This window comes from Schistocerca cancellata, chromosome 3 (assembly GCF_023864275.1).
Source record: "Schistocerca cancellata isolate TAMUIC-IGC-003103 chromosome 3, iqSchCanc2.1, whole genome shotgun sequence".
In the NCBI taxonomy this organism is placed as follows: domain Eukaryota; kingdom Metazoa; phylum Arthropoda; class Insecta; order Orthoptera; family Acrididae; genus Schistocerca; species Schistocerca cancellata.
In genome coordinates, this window is record NC_064628.1 from 174,481,341 (window position 1) to 174,488,683 (window position 7,343).

The window sequence follows — 7,343 nt, forward strand, 5'->3', positions numbered from 1 at the left end:
ATATGCCGCCGCCAAAACACAGCGCGGTATCCTTGTACTCTCCGCATGTTTACATGTAGCTGTTAGTTTCTCACAAGTATGTCATTCTACAAAAATTTTTCAAAAGTATATCATTCCACAAAAATTTTAGCGTTAGATATATGATGTATTCCCTTAGAGCGTCGTGATTTAAGAGTTTCTACTTCTACAGTGTTATCATGAATAATTTTGTGAATTCTATATAGGCCGTTATAAAGCAGAAAAAATTTGCGACACAAGCCTTTTCCTTTGTGAGACAAACGATGAGACTTAATTAACACCTTCTGACCAACTGACAAGATTTTTGAACGACCAGGACGCTTAGCTGATTTCTTTCTTCTAGCAGCCGCAGATGCAATATTTTGTAGAGCCAGATTCACAACTTCAGAATGTCGCAGTTTCCGTGAAGGCGGAAAAGGAACGATTTCAAAAATGCGATTTGTCGGTGCTTTATTTTTTAATATCAGTGTAGGTGGTAAAGAAGTTGAGTCATTAGGAAGTTCATTAAGAATGTTTTGAAAAATATGAAGATACTGATCCCAAGTTCTGTGATTCTGATGACAATAAAGACGACACAATTTATTGATTCCCTTCATCCATCTCTCTGAAGCGTTAGATTGAGGGTGAAAAAGTGAAATGAAAATTGGTTTAATTTTACGACGCCGTAGAGTACGAAGCCAAATTTTAGAACGAAACTGTGATCCATTATCTGATATAACCTTATCAACATGACCCACTTCTTTAAGAAAATGTTTGATGAAAGCGTTAGATACTGAACGAGCTGTTGCTTTGCGTAACGGTGTAAAACACACATATTTTGATGTCAACTCCACTGCTACGAAAATGTACGCAAAACCATTAGTAGATCGAACCACTGGACCGAACAAATCAACTGCAGCCATGTCCTTTAATTTTGCTGGAATGATAGAAAACATCGGTGCTCTATGAGAAATAGTTGGCGGCTTAGCCTTTTGACATAATTTGCATTTGGCAAGAACAGATAGAATACGTTTTTCCATATTACTGAAGTAGCAATTTTCTCGCAATTTATGAAAGCATTTTCTGGGACCAAAGTGTGCATAACTGAAATGCGTATACCAAATCAGCTTATTAACCCACTCATCAGGAATACAGACTAACCAAACAGAGTTGTCGACCGATTTTCGTTTAAAAAGAATGTCGTTGTGAACTACATAATGCTGTCTAATCGCTACGCTTTCCTTTCTCCTCCACTTCTCCTTAATGTCCTTCCAGATTGGATCCTTATTTTGCTCCTTAGCGATGTCCTGGAGCGAAGACGAAATAAAGTTCTCAAACGCAACACCTTGAATATACATCAAACAGTAATTGTTTCCCTTTCAGTCCTCTTCAGCACTTTGTTTCAAACCTATAGGTGCACGTGATAAAGCATCAGCAACAATATTTGAAGAACCCTGAATGTAAACAATACTAAAATCAAACTCCTGTAGGTACAACGCCCATCGTGACAATCTGCCATGAGTTAATTTTGTCGGCATAAGAAATTCCAGAGCTCGATGATCGGTGTAAACCTTAGTATGTCTGCCAAACAAAAATGTGCGAAATTTTGTGAAACCCCAAACAACAGCCAAAGCTTCAAGTTCCGTAATCGAATAATTCTTTTCAGATTTAGAGAGAACACGACTTCCAAATGCAATAGTTTTCTGGACTACAACGCCGTTTTCTTCTATATCTTTAAATAAATGTGCACCTAGGCCTTTGTATGATGAATCCGTCGCCAAACAAAAATCTTTAGATAAATCCGGGTGTGAAAGAAGTGGAGCAGCAACTAAAGCATCACGGAGTTGTTCAAATTCTGACTGAGCTTCCTCATCCCAACACCAATTAGATTTCTTTCCAGATAGTTCACATAAACGAGGTGTGGCCAAATCGTCCAATCTAACAAAGCGTCTAAGAAAATTACAGACACCAAGGAAACTACGAACATCACGTTTTGTGGTAGGAACAGTATAATTGCGAATAGCGTCTAGTTTTTCTGGATCAGGAAGAATACCTTCTGTAGAAATAATGTGACCGAGAAATTTCACCTGAGAACGACCAAATTCAGATTTTTCTAAGTTCACCGTAATGCCAACTCTTGCAAAAATACGTAATAATGAATGCAAAATTTTGTTGTGCTCACTCCAAGAATGTTTAGCAATAAGAATGTCGTCAACATAAGAAGTAATATTGTCACGAAGATAAACAGGCAAAATTTCATTTAAACTACGAATGAATGCTGCTGAAGATACGGTAAGTCCAAACGGTAATTTCCGAAACTGGTAACAGTTACCAAAGGCTAAAAAGGCAGTGTATTTTCTACAATCAGGGTGGAGTTCTATTTGCCAAAAACTTGCGCGCATATCAATCGTGGATAAAACTTTAATTCCATGGAAATGTTGAAGAAGTTCATCTAAATTTTGTGGGCGGTCAGTTTCAGGAATGATGATATTATTTATCTGTCTGGAATCCAGAACCAAACGAATTGACCCATCCTTTTTCAGAACAACGTGTAATGGGCTAGTATAAGGACTGACTGCAGGCTCAATAATGCCCTGATCTAACATGTACTGAAGTTCATTCTTAACCTTGTCTCTGTAAGCCAACGGAATAGCGTACGTTTTCCCACGAAATGGTGTGTGTTCTTTTACTTTAAATAAATATTGTAAGCCTTGTATAGTTCCTGTGTGATGTCTAAATACTGTAGCATGTGAAGTCAAAATGTGGTGCAGCTCTTCTCTTGCAACGTCATCTGACAATTCAGCTTTCTTAACCTTTTCATTAATTAATTCTTCGCTATTAATTATATCATCCATCGCGTCTCTGTATCTATTGTCATTGTCATGAATAAACACACTGTCGTCATAATGCTCAACGAAAACATCAGAAGTAAGAAACCTTAAACATTTTGTATCTGACTCAGATCTTGTTAAACACTCGAAAAATTTCAAACATTTCGGCATTCCGGCAATAGTCAAATTCACACTTCCTTCTTTAAAGTTCAAAATTGCCTTATGTGCGTTAAGAAACTCCATACCTAATATAATTTGTGTACTGAGTAATGGAACAATAATAAAATTAGCAGAAAATTCGTATCCTTGACAACTGAAATTTAGGTTGGTCTGTTGTTTAACTTCTACAACTTTTCCAGAAATCGCTCCTCGAATTGTAGTTTTAGAAATAGGTAACACAGGACAGGCAATAGTCCTTTCACATATACGAAAAACTGATTCACTAATGACGTTCAATGGGCTCCCAGAATCTAAAACTGCAGTGAACTTATTCTTACCCACACATACTTCAATAAAAGGATGTAAAAATGCGTCTACATTATTTTCCTTTTCGTCTAACAAAATATCTCTCATGTCTTCCAGGCGTAAGTAGTGTAAAGCCGTAGTGTCATTACTTTCTGAACCGTCTATATTGCTGCCAGAAGCCGAAGCTGCTAGTCATTGTCGATTGTTTGCGTCACGTCTTTGATTATTCGCGTCATTTCGCGGATCCATTTCTACGATTTGCACTTGTCTCTCTGAAGTTCTGTCACGTGGAGGATGCCAATTAGGTCCCTCCTGTCTGTTAGATACAAATTCTTGGTTGTGTCTGTTATTAAAATTTCTGTTTTCCTGTCTGTCTGCATAACTACTTCTTGTGTAATTTCGACTGTCACTTCTGAAATTATTGTTGTATCTACTACCCTGGTTATTTCTGTAGTAAGAATTTCCATTACTGTATGAATAATTTCTGTCTTGGTGATACCGATTACTGTTTCCGTATGATTGATCATTCCGGTAGGAATTACCGTTATTATAATTGTCTGTGTAATTTCTGTTAGAACGTCTGTTATTGTCATAAGGCTGGTATCTATTGTCCTGTCTGTTACGTCTGTCATTCTCAAAGTTACCCATATAACGCCCGTTCCGATCACTACCCCTTTTCTCTGAAAATCTATTGTAATTGCTGTTACTGAAAAAGTTACAAGAAGTCCCGTCGTCGTTGTCATACTCAAGTTCTTGCAACAAAGTCTTTAAAGTCTCGATGTCGTCTTTACATCTTCCAGCTAAAGCAATTTGTCTTATGGATTGTGGCAGCTTAGTTAAACAAATGCGAATTAATTCAGTCGGGCTATAAGGGTTGGAAAGGAACTGATTCTTTCGAATCATGTCTTCTAAATATTCCGCTGGCGTGCGGAACTCAGACTGTTTGAAATTACGCTGCATGATAAGACTGTGTTTGACTCTGTCTTGCGTGTTTTCGGACCAATATGCCGATAGAAATGCATGATAAAAATCATTCAGATTGTTACAATCTCTAATGAGTGCGCGCATCCGCGTCGCCGGTTCGTTTTCTAAATACCCACACATAAATTCCAGTTTGTGACTTAGTGGCCAATTTGGTGGGAGTGCGTACATAAATTGATCTAACCATGCACATGGATGTATGTCATTCTTAGCATTGCGGAAGATCTGAAATTTCCGAACAGTCAAAAAATGTTTATAGTCAAAGTTTTCGCCTCGTGGCGACAAAGACCTACCGCGTATGTCCCAGTCCCAATGTCGATTATTGTCAAGTTCGCGCGCCTGGCGCTCTCTTGTTGCATCTCGTAAACGAAACAAATTACTTTCTTCAAAGCCTTCTGCTATCTGTGATTCTAAATTTCTTCTGCTGTCTTTTCCTCCGATTTCGCCTTCGGTATGTTTGACTTGCTTTCTTAACGCCTCAAATTCCCTTTTAACACGATCATTAAATTTTCCCTGATTTTCAACAAGTTTATTAATGTTCTGGTACTCTTCGGTTTCTGAAAATGGCAATGGAGCTGTATCATCTGAATCTCTGTCCCCATTTAAACTAAGACTTGTCAATTTATCTGCAATCTCCTCAACTCTTTCCGCTAAGTCACCTATTTTTTCTTTCTGTTTATTTACGTCTTCCGTAAGTGTCGCGACTCGCGTTTCAGTATTAACACATTTAGTAGCTAACTGTTCATACTGTTGTGTTAGGTTATTTAATCTGTCATTCGGTACGGATTCCTCGATTATCTCAAATATTTCTTCCTTATCTTGTGCACGTTGTAAATTTAATTCTGAAAATTTTTGTACTATCGCGCGATCTCTTTCTTCCTGTTCTCTATCCTGTTCCTTTTGTCTAATCTCTACTGCAATTAATCTATTATTGTGAGCATTCAAAATCGGTTGTACTTCTTCTCTAATTTCTTTCTTTAATTCATCTTTCATATTTTTGAAACATGTCCCTATTCGTGAGTCCAACCGTGTTTCCATTGTTTCCATCTCTGTTTTAATTGTTCCTATTTGTGAATCTAACCGTGTTGCCACTGTTTTTAATTCAGATCCTAACTGCAATCCCAGTGAGTCTAACTGTGTTCCCATTGTTCCCATATCAGTTTTAATAGTTCCTATTTATGTTCCCATATCTGTTTTTAATTCAGATCTCAAAGTTCCCATCTCGGTTTTAATTGTTCCTATTTGTGATCCCAGATTTAATATTGCTCCCATCAACTGCTCCATATTAAATGGTTCAAAATTCTTTTCACCCCGAACATTTCCCGCAAAACCAGTTTCCTTCGTCATAGCTGTAAAGCCATGTGTGTTCGATACTATTTCAGAATCTTCTATCGTTGATCTCGTATTCTGTGAATTTTCTGATTGAGAAAAATTTTGAAATGGTTCCAGAATATTTTCCCGACTTATTACATTGTTTTACACTTCATTATCCATCATACTGTTTTCCTCTGTTGGTGAGTTCGCCATGTTAACAATTTCGTCATTCTCAGTATTCATCATTTTTGCCTCTTTCATCGATCGCGTAATCATTTACAAAACACACAAAACTCGTCACTATATGAAAATTACACACAATGACTCTTTATCTTCAACAATACCATTCACACGAAATATTTCCCTCAAACACGATTAATCGAACAATTGAAATAATTGCACCAAATCGTCAAACGCGTATACAAGGCAATAAAAATTAAATTTTGAAAAATACCATTAGAAGAATGCCAATTACCAAATCTACACATGGAATATAGACTACAATTACTAAACTACAAATTACTACAACAATACTACTGTCTACTATTTTTACAATCAGAAGATTTCCAAGGGATGATCCGAAGCAGCAGTCGCCACGTGCATGGGGGCTTAATTAAATTAAAGATATAAGAATGCAATGCAAATACTTTTTAATTTTCTGTCGCTGTATGTCCGATTACGCTGTTTCGTAAACGGCTGGCCCTGACTAGTATTAGTACGTAATCTGACTGCATAGAACAACAACAAAGAATGAAATGAAAATTTCAGTTAATACAATTAATTAATTAAGTCCCCAGCAACTATAAAACCTACGAAACCAACAAAGCACAAGTGTAGCTGTTCTGTATGTGGTAGTATGACTCAACGCACATCTGGCACGGTTCTTCTTCAACAGGACAAGAATTTTTAAATACCAATTATACTGACGTAATAAAAGAAAATTAGAAATACTATAATTGTGCAAGAAAACCAAAATTACACTCTAATACAAGAACACAAGCCAGATGCTTTGTTGACTGAACCTGTAATGGTGCATTATTTAGGTCACTGAAATAATGAGAGAGAAAAATAAAAGTAGTTTGTTACCTTAATTTATATTGACGAAATGCACTCTGATCATTACAATGTCTCCATTAGAATAACATCTGCTATCTCTCCCATCAAATAGCTGCATAAAACATGGAACAAACACTCACTACTACCCCATCTCACTCTAACTTCAGCGACAAGCAGTGTTCACCACAACTTCTCGGCAAGAACTGCCTGCCGCTACGTCTCAATAAGCACTGCCAGTGGAGGCGGCTGAACAATACTCTCTGGCGCGATCTTTGGCGCTGTGGCTCAGTGTAGCCACCTTTCAAGGTTGTACAATTAACTCCTTCTGGCTTCACGATTTTTACCTTACTATCTATGGTCGTCCTATCCAATTCACTCCTACCCTGAAATACCTTGGCCTCGCCCTCGACTGTCACCTCACATGGATAGCTTACCTCCTTACAATGCAACACAAAGCCCTGAAAACCCTGCCTGGCCAGACATGGGGACTGTATCTGTCCACATAATCCTTCACACCAACAAATCCTTGATCCTCCCCCCCCCCCCCCCCCATCTTTCGTTACGCCAGTGTTGCCTGGATTTCCATCATTCCCAGATTCTATAAAGCCTTTCAAATTCTTGAATGCCATGCACTCCACCTCACCTTCCATATCTGCCTCTTGTTCCCATGTGAATTCTCTACAACCTCATCCCCTTCCC